The 17,649-nt window shown below is 45.1% G+C and overlaps 1 protein-coding gene across 16 annotated transcripts in view; it reads right to left on the bottom strand.

Annotated features, from left to right (window-relative positions):
* The window catches only part of Eph (Eph receptor tyrosine kinase), a 92,821-nt gene extending 75,372 nt beyond the window's left edge, over positions 1–17,449 (bottom strand). For 8 of the 16 annotated variants that reach the window (XM_071795878.1, XM_071795883.1, XM_071795880.1 and 5 more), the window contains exon 1: positions 16,214–17,448. The gene's annotated coding sequence lies outside the window, so the exon portion shown is untranslated. Of the gene's footprint in view, positions 1–16,213 lie in introns of all 16 variants that reach the window. The other 8 variants (XM_071795870.1, XM_071795875.1, XM_071795873.1 and 5 more) reach the window with 3 other exon arrangements.
* Between the last annotated feature and the right edge of the window lie 200 nt (positions 17,450–17,649).

Here is a 17,649-nt window from a genome sequence, read left to right as displayed (position 1 = left end):
CAAAGCCAGAGCTCGTGGACTCATCGTTACGATTTTAGCGCCGGCCGGGCATGGTTTTTACGACCTTTTACCGAGACTTTTACGAGTCGTGTCGTGCCTCCACGATTTTTCTCGCCTTGCACCACCCGCCGTTTGTTTTCGTTGCATGCGCATTTCATGCTCACGGCCGTCCAAATTTTCGACGTACAAGCTCGAGAGATAGGCGTTTTATATAGAGGATCCTCCTATCAAGTTCCGAAGTCACGCGCATTTCAAGACGCATAAAAAGCAATATGATACACGAAGAAAAGTATTTTGGTATCGAGAATCATTTTAAGCATCGAATCCGTTTTTGTTTTATAGATTTTATTCTCTTCCCTTTCGTGCTCATTTTGTTGTTTCAACAAATGGTCTCATTATTCACATTAGACACGAGGAATACCTCGCTGCTTCGGAAGGGGAGATCGTCGCGTAGAAATAAAAAAACTGCTCGCGGATCGTTGATCAGGTGCGCCGCGCATCATCGCGCGGCCGCCCGCAGGCAAGAAGAGGATCTCGTTCATAGACTATCTCTCGTAACTACGGGGACACCGTGTACAATGGCGAGCTGTTTTACATATAAGATTACGGTCCGATGCGTGACACGTATATCTCGCTTTACCCGGTACCCGACATTGTCATTACGTTTTATTAACTTCAACTCGTTACGGGGATCGCGGCGCGAGAGACAAATTATTAGTTCGCGCGTCTCGAAGTCCAGGTAGAACGAGGCGAGTAGGTATGTACCTCCTTTCAGACAGATTGTGAGAAAAGAAAATGAGTGGTCGCTCGTCTACCGAAATGTCGCGCCGATCGCGCGAATGACGAGAAAAGTGCGCGATCCATTCGGATGGCAGAGATTATACTCTAACTCCGGAGGTGTGGCTGCTATCTTTCTCGCGCCATTCGTCCATTTTTCATTCGAGCTCAATAATTGGTACATTCGCGCGCGGCCGAGTCTCTCGGCGCGCGTATTATCGGGACACTAACGTCGGGAGAAGCAATACTAATGACTCGCGCGCGAGAAGGCCGATCCCCGAGTCGTCCGTACTCGCTAGAATTATAACGATCGTAATCACCATTATTCCTACCAGAAAGCGATAATTAGTGATTTCGCGCGCGAGTGCGTCCTCTGATGATTCCGTGCGATTTCAAGGAAAATCGCACTCTCGATGAGAGATAAGAACGATTTTTTAAGAAATCCATCGAACAAAGAACCAAGGTAATTTCTGTCAAGCAAACTTTGTTAATATCATTCGATACTTGACTGATAGTCTAATTAATATTAGATAAAGACTTTTGTCATTTTTAGATGTACATAAATTATAATATATGTTTCAGAATATAATATACATATTTCTTATTATATTATTAAAACGCTGATGTTTTAATATACGGCCTATGCCAATTTTCCACTTCGTAAAAAGACTGAGATAATTATTTCCTCGATCTCCCGAGCGAAATCTCTCGATGCGACGCCGATCGTGTTTGAGTAACGTGCGCTGCCCAAAAGGAAGTGATTTCGGAGCCACTAGTAGTCGTTGTCGAGTCGGGCACCCGGGACTCGTGTGATGTGGAGCTCGCACGTACCGATATATACCGAGACAGCTGGGATCCACCGGCATTGGCGGGCCTGGATATACTCAGGAGCACTTAACGCTATCTACAAAGGCTAATGTAGCCGCTCGATAGGGGAGGAAAGGTAGACGTGTTCTCCGTATATAACCCAGACGGACATCAAGAAGCGAGGAGAATAGGGGAAAAGGGGAGGAAACACGCATACGGCGCGGCGTGCGCACGCTCTTCTCGTACGCACGCTCCTGATTTCTCAATTTTCGAGAGGATCCACTCGGATGCCGATTAAGCGTTTCACTTTGTCGACACGTACAAAGGATCGGGGATCCCCGTTTGTCGAAACTAATCGAGGAGTAAAACCGCTAATTAAGGATTTGTACACTGATTTCGTAAGACATTAGATAGAGAAACTTCTTCTGGTAATAAATAAACGTGTATAATATACAATAATAATGTTATTATCACATTGTTAGAATTATTTCAATAATATCAATTATTTTTGATAATTTGTATCATTTTAAACTCTCTTATTATGAAGAATGTTTCTGGTACATAATATTTGTTAGTTAACTCAAGTACTATTTTTCATAAAGTCGAAGAAATTTGACGACGCAAAAATGGATATTGGTTGAAACATTAACAAACATTAAATATTAATCAATGTTCTCCTGTTTTTTTAGTTACAAAAGGTTCACATATGTACATACAAATGTAAATGTTCTCGAAAAACACAATCTCCGGCAGTTTTAATCGTCTGAATTATTCGTTACTTATAATGAATTAAAACTGTTTAATTAAAATTGCCGGAAATTGTGTTATTCGAAAACATTCGCATTTGCATGGATGTGAGCCATTTGTAAATGAAAACAGGAAAACATCGATTACCTTAATGGTCGAATTGATAAAGACACTCGTCATACGGATTGTAGGGAGGTCCAGATTCGAACCCTGGCTGGGGTATTTTTCGCCATAAATTCTTTTGACAGCAATTTAAAAAGGATGCTTATTAGCAGCAAAAGTTAATCAATTATCGATTTAAGTATGTGGATTTATTATTCCAACAAAGAACTGTGTTTTTAAAACCGACAAATAATCGCTGCGCTATTTACTAAGTTGGAAAAAGTATACAAAAATCGCATAGAAATATTATCATTAGGCTACCAAAATTCAGCACCTGACCAAAAATGGCATCTTCTCTAATTAATTGTAAAATAACGAATAATTCGAAGGTAGTTGCTTTTACGATTGCAGTAAGATTCTTATATTGTCGTTCGATTGGCACGGATAAACGGTGATTGCGCATAATTGACTCGCAATAAATACTAGATCGCATTATTCATAGCAAATAAATCACCGGCGGATAATTCTTTTTTAAAGAAAATGTCGCGAACTTCTCGCGCAGTCGGCACGAAAGCGCTTTTACGCCTACGCGTAAATCGTGATGCGATGATAACGACACTCATAAATCATATTTAACGAAGCGTCGAGATTTCTTCGATGTAAAACCTCGATCACGCAATAATTATATTAAACAAATAGGAGAAGAATGCGGGTACCGTTATTACGATAAGACAACGAAAGCGCGTGCATGTACTTAAATGGCGCTGGAATATATGCGTTTTCTCTCACGTATAAATACGCGTTATATATTTTTCTTTCATCTTTCTTTAAACGATTTACGAGGTCTGAATCATTAACCTCTTATGAGAGTTGCCTGTCGATGAATAGCCGCTATCACAATCATCAGCAGCCCGTTCAGACTTATCAGGCACTGCAGAAAAAAGGATGAGATAAGAAGAAAGGAAGAAATAAAAAGATGAGACGTGCACACAGATCGAAGGAAAATTCAGTAAATATCGGCTTTTTAAATCGCCTCCCTTCGGACATTGACTTAACCCACTTTTGCATCGCGCAAGCAAGCCGCAGATAAAACCAAAAAAGCCGAGAGAGCGCGTAATGCCGCGGTCGATCTAAACGAATCCGATTTCTTCTCACGAACTACTTCCCTCTCTTTCCCTCGCCTCTTATCTTTCGCAATATTAATGATAATAAACACGATAAGAACTTGGTTACTCTGTAATGTCGGTTCTCAGTATTAATAATGCCGCGATGCGCGATACAAAAAGTTGAGTCACCGTTTCTGAGAAAACTCGTGGCGATGAGATATCAATCTACCTCCAATACCGTACCGATATCTGACTTCGAACGTTGCATCGAGAATCGTTCTTAAACCATTGTTTGATGGAATAAGGATAACGATAAATCTCTCTTGACGAATTCTAATTGAGAATATCTTGTATTGCAATTTATGTGCGATTGCATTCTTACTTCATTTCTGTAACGATATCGACGAGCTTATTGTAAACCTTTTAATAAAAATCATTAGCATAAGAGAATATTAATATAAATATTCTATGTATTTTATATAGGGAATATTACCTCATTCATAATTTTAGATATTTGTCTAGAAATTCTTATTAAATTATCTAATCTAAAAAATAAAGCCATATCTTAAGGAGGAAATTTGACAGTTTAGAAAATGATACGGCCGGAGACGTGAAAATACGTTAGTGCCGAAATGGTTAAAATCGTACACGATCGATAATGGTATATACCTTGTGTTAAATGAGGTTCCTATATAACGGCGTTACATACATTTGTTCTCAGCAGGAGAACGTTACATGGCGCAATTCACCCCATGAGCTCTCCAAATCGTGCGGACAAATTGACCCGCCCTCTCTTTATTTCCGATCGGCTTTTACACGAGCGAATGGACAACGGCTTTCAATACGGAGAGGTGTCGAATCGGTAGTGTCGTCTCCGAAAAAGAGAGAGACCCCAGGTGTCCCACGTCGAGGCATAAATGGCCTCAGATGCGATACGTGTTACACAGACGTACATATACATATATACGCTCCGAGAGGCTGGCATCTCTCTAAGCGCGACGTCGATATTTCCGGACAGTGCACGCGCGTCCTACTGACAAAGGAAAACTACCCGCTTTGCTGAGTTTATGCGTTAAACGATGCTTTCTCACACGCCATCGGCCACTGGGCAGGTGACGGACTGTGGCGATTGGTTAAACACCGTGAAATTTCGGCAAAATCGCTCGATATTCTTCTCAAAAGACGCTCCCGCCACTACGCTCTCTTTTCGAATGTGCACCGATCATGCAGGCCGTTTATTCCGACTCGATGCTTTTTCATCAACTGCACATGATCGCGGTGATCATTTATTTCTATATGCCAGATCGCACGAGAATCTATTTTAAATAGATAAATTATCTTTTAGTAGAGCGACGAAATATCACTCGATTAATCACAGGCAAAAAATTGGAGCCGAAATCAAGTTAAAAGATTTTCAAAAACACCTATCTTTACATTTATTTTTAGAACAAGAATTTTTCGTTAATTTGTCTAACGTACATAATAAAATAATAATAGTGTTGCTAAAATTGAATAGAAACAGTAGATATGTTATTGTAAACGGTTTGTTAAAGGGAGTTCGATCCATTGCGCTCGCAAAGGGAGGAGTCTTCGCCCTCTGATTACCAGGTGGAATTTCATAATGAACGGTATCTTTGCCGATCCCCAGTCGTTTGTTCGGCGTTTCGGAATCCCGTCGCAGCTGCGCGCGCTCGCACGTCAAATATTTAGCCAAGGATTCTCCCGAGGCAGTAGAGACTCGGAAGGTCCAGCCAGAGAGAAGGCAAGAAAGAGAGATAGAGATGAGGAAAGCGAGAAGAGGGTAACTGACACACGTTACACATCAAACGTGCACGATCATAAAAAAGGAGAAGCGAAGACGGGACATCGAAAGCCTTTGGATCCTTCCACGGGCTCCTTTCAGCCCGATAGACGGCGCAAACTATAGGATCTAGCGACGAATAAGGATCCCGAACAAACATACGCGCGGCGTGCTCGGGGCGTAAGGAGCCCGATGTCGTAAGGATCGATTAACGTGCCGTTTGATCCGTAAATTTACACATTTGGCGGAGCTTACAGAGCAAAGAAAGCGGCAGACAGATCGCGGTATAGGAAGCGACAAGCGAGATTCTTCCGCGCGCATGAACAACGGGAAACGACGGGGTATTCGTCTTCATCGATTGCGCAAAATAATTGCGCGCGGTCTCACGTGAAAAAATGCCTCGCCGATGCGAATCCCGCTCGAGCGAATATTCTTATGGTAAATATTTACGCGCGCGAAATTACAGGGTATTAAGATGCGCGAGAGTCGAGGTAAATTGGAGTCTCGTCCTCGACTATCATGAACGCGTTTCTCGTCCTTTTTCTCGAAAATCGCGTGTCCAAGGGGGGGGAGTGAGAAGGAAAGACGGGAAGAAGAATATCGAGGAACTAGAAGAAAAGATACGAAATTAATCGCAGGTGCCTGTCGGACGACGAGGAGGTAGAGATTAACCTCGACCCGAATCTTTTGATCCTCTCGACGAGATAACTGACCGCGCGCGCGAGCAGAAGGCCAAAAGGAGGTGGAGGAGGAGAGAGAAGCACTAGTTCTAACGGTTTCTACCATCTCGTGTGGCCACGTCCCTCTCGCGCGGAATCTTTCATCAAAATGCGGCGCGCTGTCGTCATTCTTCAATATCTATTTGCCACTGAACAGTTAGGCCGGTTGGCTATTGGCAGCGCGCTACTATTAACCATAGACGGCATAAATAGGTAGCCGTTTAAATCTTTCCGGTTCAACGGCTGTGCTCGAGCGTTATATACAGCGATCTTTTTATTGGAAAATTCAGAAAGCGGAGCGCGATCGCTCGAACGTGCGCGCACTCGCGCGATAAAACTTTAAAGCTCGAAAGCCTAGGTTCGCGTAAAGATGCCAAGGTAGATACATGATTTATGGCGGCTCTGGCCTAATGTCACGCGCTTGTAATCGCGATTAATAGGCCGATAAGTTGGTAACGTCAAGACGGCGAGATTGGTATTTGAGTTTGCGCGAAGAAATTAATTGTTTCACATGAAATTCCTTTTTTGATGTATTATAATGTCTTATACTAATGGTTTAAATAATTGCTTGAATAATTATTCTAAAACTTTTTCATACACGACATATACAACTTGTTAATAATGAAAGGATTAAGAGCAGTACTATTTGAAACATACTCTACACGACAAATTATCGATGAGCCCAGGAGAACGAACCATTCGTTCTCGGAGCATAATGGAAATCTAGATATATTTAAATCTTACGTAATAATTTTATATATTTAGACATTAACATAAGAAAACGATTAATTGATTTATTCCTTTTCCAATATTAGACATTTTGCGAGAGTGGATTTCGACTTTTCGAGTTTAACCATCGCCATGCATGCGGCGCGGCGGTGTTAAGCGAAACGAGTTGCCGCATGTGTTCCAACGCGAAAATACCTCTCCCGTACGACGCGACGTATAGAAAACGCCGCGTACCACGGCAGGCGCGGGCATCTGTATACGTGCGTGCGTGGCAGGAACAGGGAACAGGTAGGGATAATCCGGTCCTGTGCCTGCACGCGCTCGCGCGAGTGCAACGTCGGCGCATTCTCGGCGAGCGGGTGAACCGAAGCAAGCAGGACGGAACACAATGGACCGAAAACCGGAAAGAGGTACGCCCACTTCCCAAAAAATGGCCCGTCGCCGGTAAAGAAAAAAGAAAAAAAACGCGGCCATATGCGCGACGCAAGACTCGCGCAAGAAAGGTTCGTAGAGAGGGCCACGACCATTGGCCAGATTCCCATGAAATTCGAGCAGCGGACGGACGCAGGAGGCGAAACTCTTCCATTCAACGGCGAGCCGTCAACAAGAAAATAAACCTAGATCCATCTCCCCCGACGAACGAAATCCTGGTAATTATCGTCGGTAATTTGTCGCGCGGGCTACTATACTCTCCGGTTGGCGCCGGTTTTTTCAGAAAATACGATTCTTCCGGCCTTCAGCCTTTCATCATTAACAAGTCGTACATATCCTATTACAATTTTGCACGAAAAGTGTGCTCCTTTATGACGATGATTTTTTTATTCTACCTTATTGTTAACATAAATATCTAATTAACACTAATATTTGTAATAGAAAATGTGGCACTTTAATAACGTATTTCAGAAGCGAATTTTAAAATCAAGTAAATCTTTCTCTATAATAAAGATTTATTGTTGTTCTTGAATAATTTAAGACACTCCCGGAATTCTATCCCTCGAGAAACGATGCCAGATGATTAAAATGTAGAAAAGGATCGCACCGTTACATGCGTGGTGCGAAGGGCCGCGAACGATATCGATAATCGGAGCCAGACTTCTCCATTCGTCGCGACGGCTGCCACATTTTTCTTTTCCAGTGACAGTGCGAAATTTATTCTTCACCTACCAACCAAAAGAGCTCTCCCCCTCTAGAACCGCTATCGAATAATAATGCAACGCAAGGCCCTCCCTGAATCAACGATCGGATCTTCGTTTCGACGAGAGACGAGAGTCGAATATTTTTTCACCGCAAATTTATCGCGAGATCGTTATTTTTCGTCTCTTATTTAAAAGAAAGATAAATATGACTCTTAATTTATTATTTCTACGTCTTCTAACTCGAATTTTATTTCCTTCTTAATTGATTTAATTCTGCTTTTTTACCACTGCCCTTAAAAAGAATGAGACAAACATGATTATTTATTTAGAGAGAAAATTCCCAAATAAGATTTAAAAAATATATCCCGCTAAAACCTGCTGGCCCTAACAACTTGCAGTTGTCTATTCTAGGCTAGGCGTAAATGCGTCCTCACAATGCTTTTGATCACAGTAATCGTTATTAAAGGGATGCGCGTGTCGATCGTTAAAGCAGAAAGTTAAAGCAGTCGGCCACGTGGACACAATGAAGCGGCGTTTACCCTCGCGAGAAATTCATGAGCGAAAAGAAGGACACCGTTCCTCCCTCCCGTCGATCTTGCTCGCATTTGGCTGGGGTGACGAATGACTCTTTCGCAAAGACGATAACGATCGCTTTATCCCCCCCGGTGCTGGCGATGATCGGCGCGAGAGAAAGTACCGATGAATAAGGAGACAGGAGGCGGTCTATCAAAAAATCGAAGATAACGTTTACCGACATTCGTATCCATCGTCCTCGACGTCGTTGTATGCGTCGCAATGTATGTAAATGCGAGCTGGCCACGCGAGTATCGGCTTATAAAGCGCCTGAGCATCGAACAATTAGGTCGATGAAAGCATTTGTCTCGCGGTCGATTTCGCAAATTAATATCGACGGGCACGAATATCGGCGATCGTAAAAGGTGGCCCTGTCCGAACGTTTTAATTAAATCGCCCATCGTTGATAAACCATTCGTGAATTCCTAATAATTTCACTGTCGACTTTGCATCCGCGAGCGAACATACATATATGTATATGTACCGTATGTGAAGGTGCAGGTATACATATACGTGTACGTGTACGTGACCACGCGATAAGCTTCTTATGGATATCTAGGTGGGGAGACCTTTCACCCCGTAGCGCGCAGTGTCGCGATATTCACGGGGAGTTTCGCAACCCAAGCGCGCGAAGTTATACTGTCGTAATTATTATTACTATATCACAGGTGTGTGTGCTCTCGACTAGGCTCCCGATCGTTGCTCGATATCTCTGTGAATCGATCGGTTGTCATTGCGCGCCGCGCGATTCAAATGATTTCCACCGCCTAAGAAATCGTGGTCCAGCGAAACGGACGAATACGATTGTAACTCACGCCCCGCAAGTATTTCGACACACTGCGCGCTGTATGTAAAAGCCAAAAAAAATTAACGGTCTCTCTCTTTCGACGCTCGTAACTATACGCAAGTAAAACTCGCGAATAAATCAAAATTACGTAACGGGCGGTTCTTTTCTTTCTCTTTTAACTGACTCTTCTTTTTCTTTACAGCCGTCGGATCGTTAACGATGGGAAACGCACCGGGTGTTTTGTAAGAGAAATTTGATATCGAAAGTGAACATTAAAAAAAATCGTGCGCTTAAACGCCGTCGGGAGTGTCGAGATAATCGCGTTAATCTTCGAGCACGATCACGACAAATATTTTTGCTATAGGTGGGGTATGAAAATCTCCCGTCGGTCTTTCTAACGGGATTTATTAATTCCAGCGGGATAATTATCAATTCCACCATCGCTTGTGTAAGCGAACGTGTCGCTCGATACGAGGCAGTAAGTCAGTCCGTGGCAGATGTCATGGAAGTATGCAAATAGCCGAGGGCTCCATTAAAAACTCCAGTAGCTATACGAGAATCTCGTATCGCACGTAATTTGTAGACTAAAGAGCGAAGACGCGGCCATCTCGGAAACACATTGGACTTCTCGTCGACTCTCTCGTAAGCAGATAAAGGTGACGTTTCTATTCGTCTCGTTTAAACGGCCATGAAGAAATCCCCGATATCAATCATCTACACAGATCTAATGATCTTCAGCGCGCACTGAGATCACCGTGAGCGGCCGTGACGTACAATTTTAAACGACGGGGATTAGCAACGTATCAGGGGTGTAATTAATCGTTCAAGTGGTATCTGATGACTGTAACAAATGTACGGACGCGCACAGATAATGCTTACACATATTAAATTGTAACTATGCTCGATAATTTCTTTTTTTTTTTAAGGACACGAATCTTTATCGCGCCTTTGACGAAAAAAAATTGCAATCGCTAAAAGCTATAGCTTTCCAGAAATTGCAATAAAAAAAGAAACAATTATTTTAAATAGCGCAAGCGGTTCGGTGCAAAAATGGCATTATTGCTTTTTGTCTAAATATAATAACAAATCAGAGATATAGGGTATCCAGTTTGAAGATCGATTATTAAACACATTTTCAAACAAAAGTTGCTGTTAAAATATTGCAGTTACGAACGTTCTCCATTAGGAGCACGATTATTTTTCGCAGTAATGTATTATTGAGAGAGTTGGAGGGGCGATGCCAAAGTCTTCATAAATATAAATAACCGGCCGGTCGAGGGGCTGGCCCGGAAAATTGAATTTTCACGAGCACGCTCGTCGGAAGCGACGCAACGTGATGCGATATGACGCGACGATCTCTCAGAGATTCTATCTCGCCTAGCTCGTAAGTATTTTCCGCGTCCGGTCGAAATAGAAGCTCGCGAATGTATAGTAATATCCCCCGAGATGCACGCGCGGCACAATGCGCTCGAACTACGTGCACTCGCCGCGGCGACGACCACCAGGTAACCCTAGATCCCAGATGAGCGAGCGAGATTACACGCGGTTGCAGCAGGACCTGTCGGCGTGGTCGGAAATGTAAAGCGAGATTATAACCGACCGGCTTGTCCATGACGACGCATTTCAAGGTTTTGTGGAACTTCCTTAATGCCCCGCATAATCCCGGATTGTTTCGGGATTTTCGAAAAACCACTGTTATTTCATGGATTTGTCTGACCCTTTTAGAGGCTTAAACATGAAAAAGTGGGAAATGAAAATAGACAAAAAGCGATAATGCCCATTGTACACAGCGATGCATATAATAATGCCTTTATAATATTCATAGAATCATAAATAAATGAAAATGTCATAATAAGTGTAATTTTCAGCTTAAAGAGTTTTAGGAGGTGGATTATCGATAAAAGACCGGTTTAATAAAAAATGCGATGATTCTCCATGACTTGTGCGTTCTTTGTGTCAAGCTTTTTTCGAGGGGAGAGCAACTTTCTTTCCCTTTGGAGCGTTTGAGAAGTTCGAGACGCTAACTCGCGGGACTAGATTGGCGCGTGCATGCCTGAATCGGTATGCACGGCACGGGTTGCAGGTTTTCAAAGGACGAGCCAGGTGGTTGCACTACTTTCACTACGTCTACAAGTCCGCGGCGCGGCGGGTGCGCGCTCGATCGAACGACGACGCGAGGCGACGCAAAGCGACGCGTTTTCACAGGGCCGACGGGAATCGCTTTGTAACACTTTCACGATGCAATTACACCAGCGGCGAGCGCGCCCGAGTGTGTGCGAGAGTACATGTCCGACGAACCGGCCGAGTCAGCACGCCGCGAACGAACGAACGCACACGCACGCACGCAGACGCGTCGACCGCCGATAGACACGCCAGTACGTGTCTCTAATAATACCAGTAATCATAATTAATTGCTCCGATCCTCGCCACGCCGATGAGATTGGGATTGATCTTCGGAGCCGCGCAGTGAAGTACGAGAACTCTTCGAGGCCTGGGGACTAAACGCTTCTGTGGAGCGTACGCAAACGTTAGGGTTAAAGATAACGCGCGATTTCGAGACGTTGGCGAATATATATGTATATTCGCGAAGAGAATTATTCTGCGAAGCCGTACAGCCCTTCTTGCGTCTAGGCACACTCTGGGGCTATGTATAACAATGAAGCCAGGCAAAATCGGCGCAACGATAAGTTTAATAACAATCATTTACTCTAATCTTGGATTACAGTGTTAATTCTTTTCATTAAAGTAAAATGAGGGGATAATATTTCGGATAACGTTTTGCCTTGGGGGGTCCGAGTGCTCCAAAGATGCCTGTAGGGTCTCTTGACAGCTGAAGCTTAGGTTTCATTAATTTTCACGCAGATTCGCCCCTGGGAGCGTACCCAAGTACGTACATACGCAAAGCGAGATGAGGAGCGAGCGAAGAGGGGAGATACGGAAAGGGGGGGGCAATGCGATATCTCAGCGGGGCCGCGATCATTTTCGTCTAACGGTCCGCCGACGATTATCGGACAAGATCTCGACGACCGGATAGCGCCACGAGCACGGAACAAACATCGAGGATCCGTTCTCACGTCGTCGGCGACATTTTCCCTCTCTTTCTCTCTCTCTCTCTCTCTCTCTTTCTCTTTCTCTCCCGCCCTGTCCGACATGTGAAAGACGGTTGCGCCTGTCAACTCCGGAGCGAGACGAAAGAAGATACGGGACAAATTAGCGGCCTTTATACGTTATACAGCGAATTGAGGCTAATCGTGGTGAGCCGGTAAAAGAGGGGAGATGCCGAAAATGGAATTACGCCCTAATGACGGAAGCGGGTCGATTCATTTATGAAATTGCGTAAGCTTTGGAGCCACGTCGCCGTAAATACGGGGGAAAACGAGGGACACGGGGTAAGTCGCTGCGGGTGCCTATATTCTACGTGCACACGCGATTAACCCTCTAATGCACCTTGGGGGTCTAAAGTCATCCGGATATACCTTTTGTATAATTATACTACTACATGCATATATACTACACGCTTTAAGGATATTTTATATACATTGCATATATGCGTATGTATATGTTCCTGTGGAAGTTCTGTTTTACGGCATACAAGTAATATGAAGTTTCTCCGCGTTGGCTTAGATATAACAAGATATAATATAAGTACCTAAATTTAAAACATGAAGATTTAAATGTACAGATGAACTATATACATAAATAAATTGTGAATAAATTATTGTATACATGAATAAGAGAGGAATTAAATTTAAAAACTGAAATATGCATGTGACATACATTTGGCGCTTACGAAACGCAACGGCATTTCCACTTTGTTTTATTAATCTTGTTTTCTTGCGATTCGAATGCACTTGTGGATCGCGAGGGGCGATTCAGTCGTTACCAAATCGATTGTACACGATTACATCGCGAAACGAGGCCACACCGCGGCCGCTACTTCAACACGCTTGCGAACGAAGCGGAAACTGTTTTGAAACTGTCGTGTTTTACGAACGCGCGAGAGCACGATATTGCACGCGAGCCGCTAAATGTTACGAGTATAATGGTTAATAGACGGGTTAATGGTTAATAAACTAGATTGTCGTTATTTTGCGTGCCGGGCATACTTTCTCTGTTTTAGTCCCTTAGCGCTGGGATTATTTTGTAAAACGAGAAGAGCATTTTGCCGCGGGCGTGTTAAATAATTACAAGTTTTCCATCGTTACATGTGTTTCCTCTGTTAAAACAGAAATTTTATGAATGTGAAAATACAGAGAGAAGTTCTTTCATTGAAACACATGCGATATAGCTGAAAGGTATAAAAAATGTTAGCTGCATCTATATAATTAAAAAAATATATTAAAAAATCGAGATAACAGGTACGCGAAAAGCATGCTACTTTCAGTATTTGTTGTACGTGAAATTTTCCCTTGTATTTTTCCCACAACATAATTCAGATTCAGAAAAACAGTTGCGACGGCATTACTTAAATTTTTGCCCAATTGTATAATATAAATTATCAAGATTCTGAATTTGCTACTCCGATCTTCAAAACGGTGCTCGCGAGGTGATTTTAAAGGACACATATATCGTACGTGAATTTTGATACTAGATTACATTTCCACACATACCTAGTCGACCGTTTCGCGTTTAACGCGCTCGTCATTGGTGGAAAAACATTGTTACCACGATTCAGTAAAGTTTGAAAGCGTGATGACACGTTCCGCAAACTCGAGGTAAACCCCCTGTATAGGATTCACGTTGTTACCTGGCCGAGCCGACAACAGGTAGAAAAGCGGAGGGTAGTGCCCCTTTTTTATCCAATGGCTGGAGAATTGCCACACTTCCTATCTAGCTAAACGTCCACTGTCAGCCGGGCGATAACGATCGGTTCGCTCGTCGACATATTCGTGATGTGACCACGTCACGAAAATTCATTTCCCGCCGACCGATCTCTCGAGTATTTACGACTGTTTTCTACGTTCATTACGTGGATTTATTGGAATTTAAGCCGGTCAACAATTTGTAGTCGATATATAGACGATATATGGTGAATAATTTTCACTCAAGTTAAATTTATTCTTTATTTATGTCTCATTTATGATATTGTAATTGATTTCGAAACATGAAAAATTAAAAAGCATGAGACTAGAATGAGGTTTTGACAAATAAAATATAATAAAATACATAACTAAAATTTGGGCACGAATATCTAAAATTAATTAATTTATTGAATATAACGAGACTGATTTTTTTGGTCGTAGTGATCGTACTCTCCTTGTTGCGGATACCAAGTACCAAATAACTCATCGCTATCGACTAGAGATAAAAAAAAATTTACGATAACGATGCCATAAGAGAAAATTGCTGATAATATTTGCCTGACCCTAATCTCGAAGAAGATACAGAAGGGAGATTTACTACCCCGTGGAAAAAAAAAATTAGACAAAGTGGACACGTAACCCTAAACCGCTCTTGGCAGAATGGTTCCCCGCGCGGAACCGTTTTGACATTTGATGGATTACGTAACGGAACGAGAAAGGAAAATCTTCTCGTGCGGGCGCGCGGGCCGCGAGGGAGTAAGAGGAAACGATGCGATCCGTCGCGGCGAGTGTTTGCCCGCGTAAAATATTTGCGCGTAGAGAGTCGAGCTCAAACACGTCCTGTCCCGTCATTTCCCGTGCGGTACGCGTCGCGCCGCGTCGCGCCGCGCGCGGTATTTGTGCGCCGCGCTATAAGCTATAAGCCGAAGGCGCGTCCTTCGGCGCGCGCGAAAACTTTACGCTCGTCTCTCTGTGCACACAGGCGTATTACCTATGTATACACGCGGGGCATATCGCGTGTCGCCGGGCGACCTTCGCCACCCTAAAATTTCTTTGCACAGCCATGGCGATCGACCACTTCCCTCGCCGGATATTTTTCCTTTAAAAAAAACTGACCGCAAAATGTCAGGCTTCACTCGTTGAGCTTGTAATTATCGTCAGTTATTTTATATTCTTGGGAAATTTTTTACAATTGAAACGCGCGTTCTTGCGCATACTTTTTAATTTGATATACATATTTAATTACATATTGTACAGTTGACAGATTTTGATTTGATAAATTTTACAATCCAAAAGAGACGCGACATTCAAATAGATCCGGACTAATTGAGAAAGTGGTTGAACGTGACCTTTAGGACCTGCAGACCTTAGATTGCAAATCAAATATCATAATGATTAAAAGTACCATTAGGTAATCGCCAATTACACGTATCGTAATAATTAAAAATTTAATATGCGATATGCATTACATGGGAGCGCGTATCAGCTCCGATTAGGTCGATGGAAAAGAAGAAAAAAAAAGGGAATCTCGAGGAGAATCCAGGAAGTTGATTAAACGCATTCACTCGTTCGCTTACGAGGTAAAGCGCTTTCGTTTTACGACTTTTTCCAATTTCGCACGATAAAACGAGCGACTACGCGCGACGGAGCGCGAGGAAAGGCGCTAAGAATCGGAATCCGCAGGACGGTCGGGCGAACGAGAGAGGCGAATTAATGCCTTTCACCGGTGATACCGATCGTTAATACCTCTCGCCGTAACGCGAGTCCCCGTGGAGCGTCGCGAAGTTGTCTCGCGATCCACGAGTCTCGCGTAACGGGTACGCGCGTATAAGACGCGCGGTTCCGCGAAATCTCTGCCTGGCGATATCTACGGGCTACCTTGGGCTGCCTCGGGGGGCGTCGCGCAGATTAACTCCGGGTTATCGCGATCCTCGCTCCCGAGGCCGCAGCGAGTGGCGAATCGCTATCGCCGAGGCTGTCGCCCGATCCCATCGCGCGCTGATAAACGAATCGCGCGAAACGCGCAAATCGCAATTTGCAATTCGCCCGCTCGGGAATTTCTCCCTCTCGGGTATCGTCAGAGTTCAGGGATAGATTCGAGACGCAGAGATGCGGACTTGGACTCACCTATAGAGCTCGCTCCGGATCCGCTCCGCTCCGCAGACAGCCGTTCCGAAATCGCCGCGATAGCTCCCGCGATGCTCCGGCACTTGGCACATACACACATACACGCGCGGTACCCCGAGCGAAGAAAGGGGCACGACGGTCACGACGCGACGTGCGGAGCCGTCGACGATCGGAGGAACGCGCCGCCGCGACGGGGAACGAGGACGACGACGACGACGTCGGCGGGACGTCGCTCAGGACGTTCCCTCAGAAGGGCCGCGGCGAACGGTGCCGACGCGATTCCGCCGTGCAGTTCGTCACGGTCGATAGAGGTGCACGGACGAAAGCAAGCGCCATTTTATCCCGTGCACTCGCGGCAACGCGAAAGGTGGACGGACGGCGCGCGGTGCACCGCGCGGCGCGACGCGACGGAGGGAGAGCGTACGCGCTCCTCTCTCGCGCGCTGTCTCTCGCTCTCGCCACCTCCCCCTCTCTCTCTCTTTCTCTCCTTCACTCTCTCTCTCTCTCTCTCCCTCGCACGTCACCTCGTACCGACGCGAGACGCGAATCGCTGCCGCCGTATACGTACGATCACGATTCACCTGAAGATAGTCAGCGAACGATTTACGAATTTTACGATAGCCCGCGACCCGCGACGTTCGACGCGCACACTGGATTATCACCACTTTCACACTGCAAACCGCTTCACTGCGAAGTGAACCGGCGCGATGTTCACGGGACACCTTCGGAGCGCCTCGCGCGCGCGTTCCTTACTCCGACCGAATTCCGACGAGAAAGGAAAACAGAAACTGTTACCGTTGTCCGTTTTGTTTATCGAGTCGCACTGCTCGGTGTTTCCTTTCCTCGCGCGACGCGTTCGGTCCGTTCGGTCTCTCCGCTTTCTTTCTCCCGGTGTTTCTTTTCTTTTCTTTCCTTTCTTTCTGTTTTTTTTTTGTTCAGTTTCTGTTCCGCGAGACGCGAACGTGGGAACGACGCCGACGCGGCCGCAACCGTCGTGCGCAGCGAGAGGACACGAACTGAACGCCGAGCGGCCGAGCCGCCGAGCGGCAGCGCCGAAGCGACGGAGGTTGCCCGGCTGGTTTCGCCGCGTACCGCTATTCGGCCGTCTTACACTAGCGCCACCATCCCGAGCTGCACCCTCGCCGCGCCGGCCATTTTCTCTTCTCCTCTCTCCGGCGTGCTCCGACCGCCGACGTTCTCGCTTCTCGCGCTTTCCTCTCCCTGCCCCCCCGCGCATGCATTCGGCGCGGCGCGGCGGTTCGGCGTTCGGCCTCGGCGGCGAGCGCGTCGCGACGCCCGATCTCTCTCGTCTCGCGCGTCGTCGTCGTCGGATCACGAGAGATCACGGCGAGCCGAGGGTTCGCCCGTTATTCGACAAGTACGTACGGAAAGGACGACGACGGCGACGGCGAACCGATTTCGCGAGATCGCGGAGA

The sequence above is a fragment of the Temnothorax longispinosus genome, chromosome 12 (genome assembly GCF_030848805.1).
Source record: "Temnothorax longispinosus isolate EJ_2023e chromosome 12, Tlon_JGU_v1, whole genome shotgun sequence".
NCBI classification, from domain to species: domain Eukaryota; kingdom Metazoa; phylum Arthropoda; class Insecta; order Hymenoptera; family Formicidae; genus Temnothorax; species Temnothorax longispinosus.
This window is presented reverse-complemented; position numbering and strand designations above follow the sequence as displayed.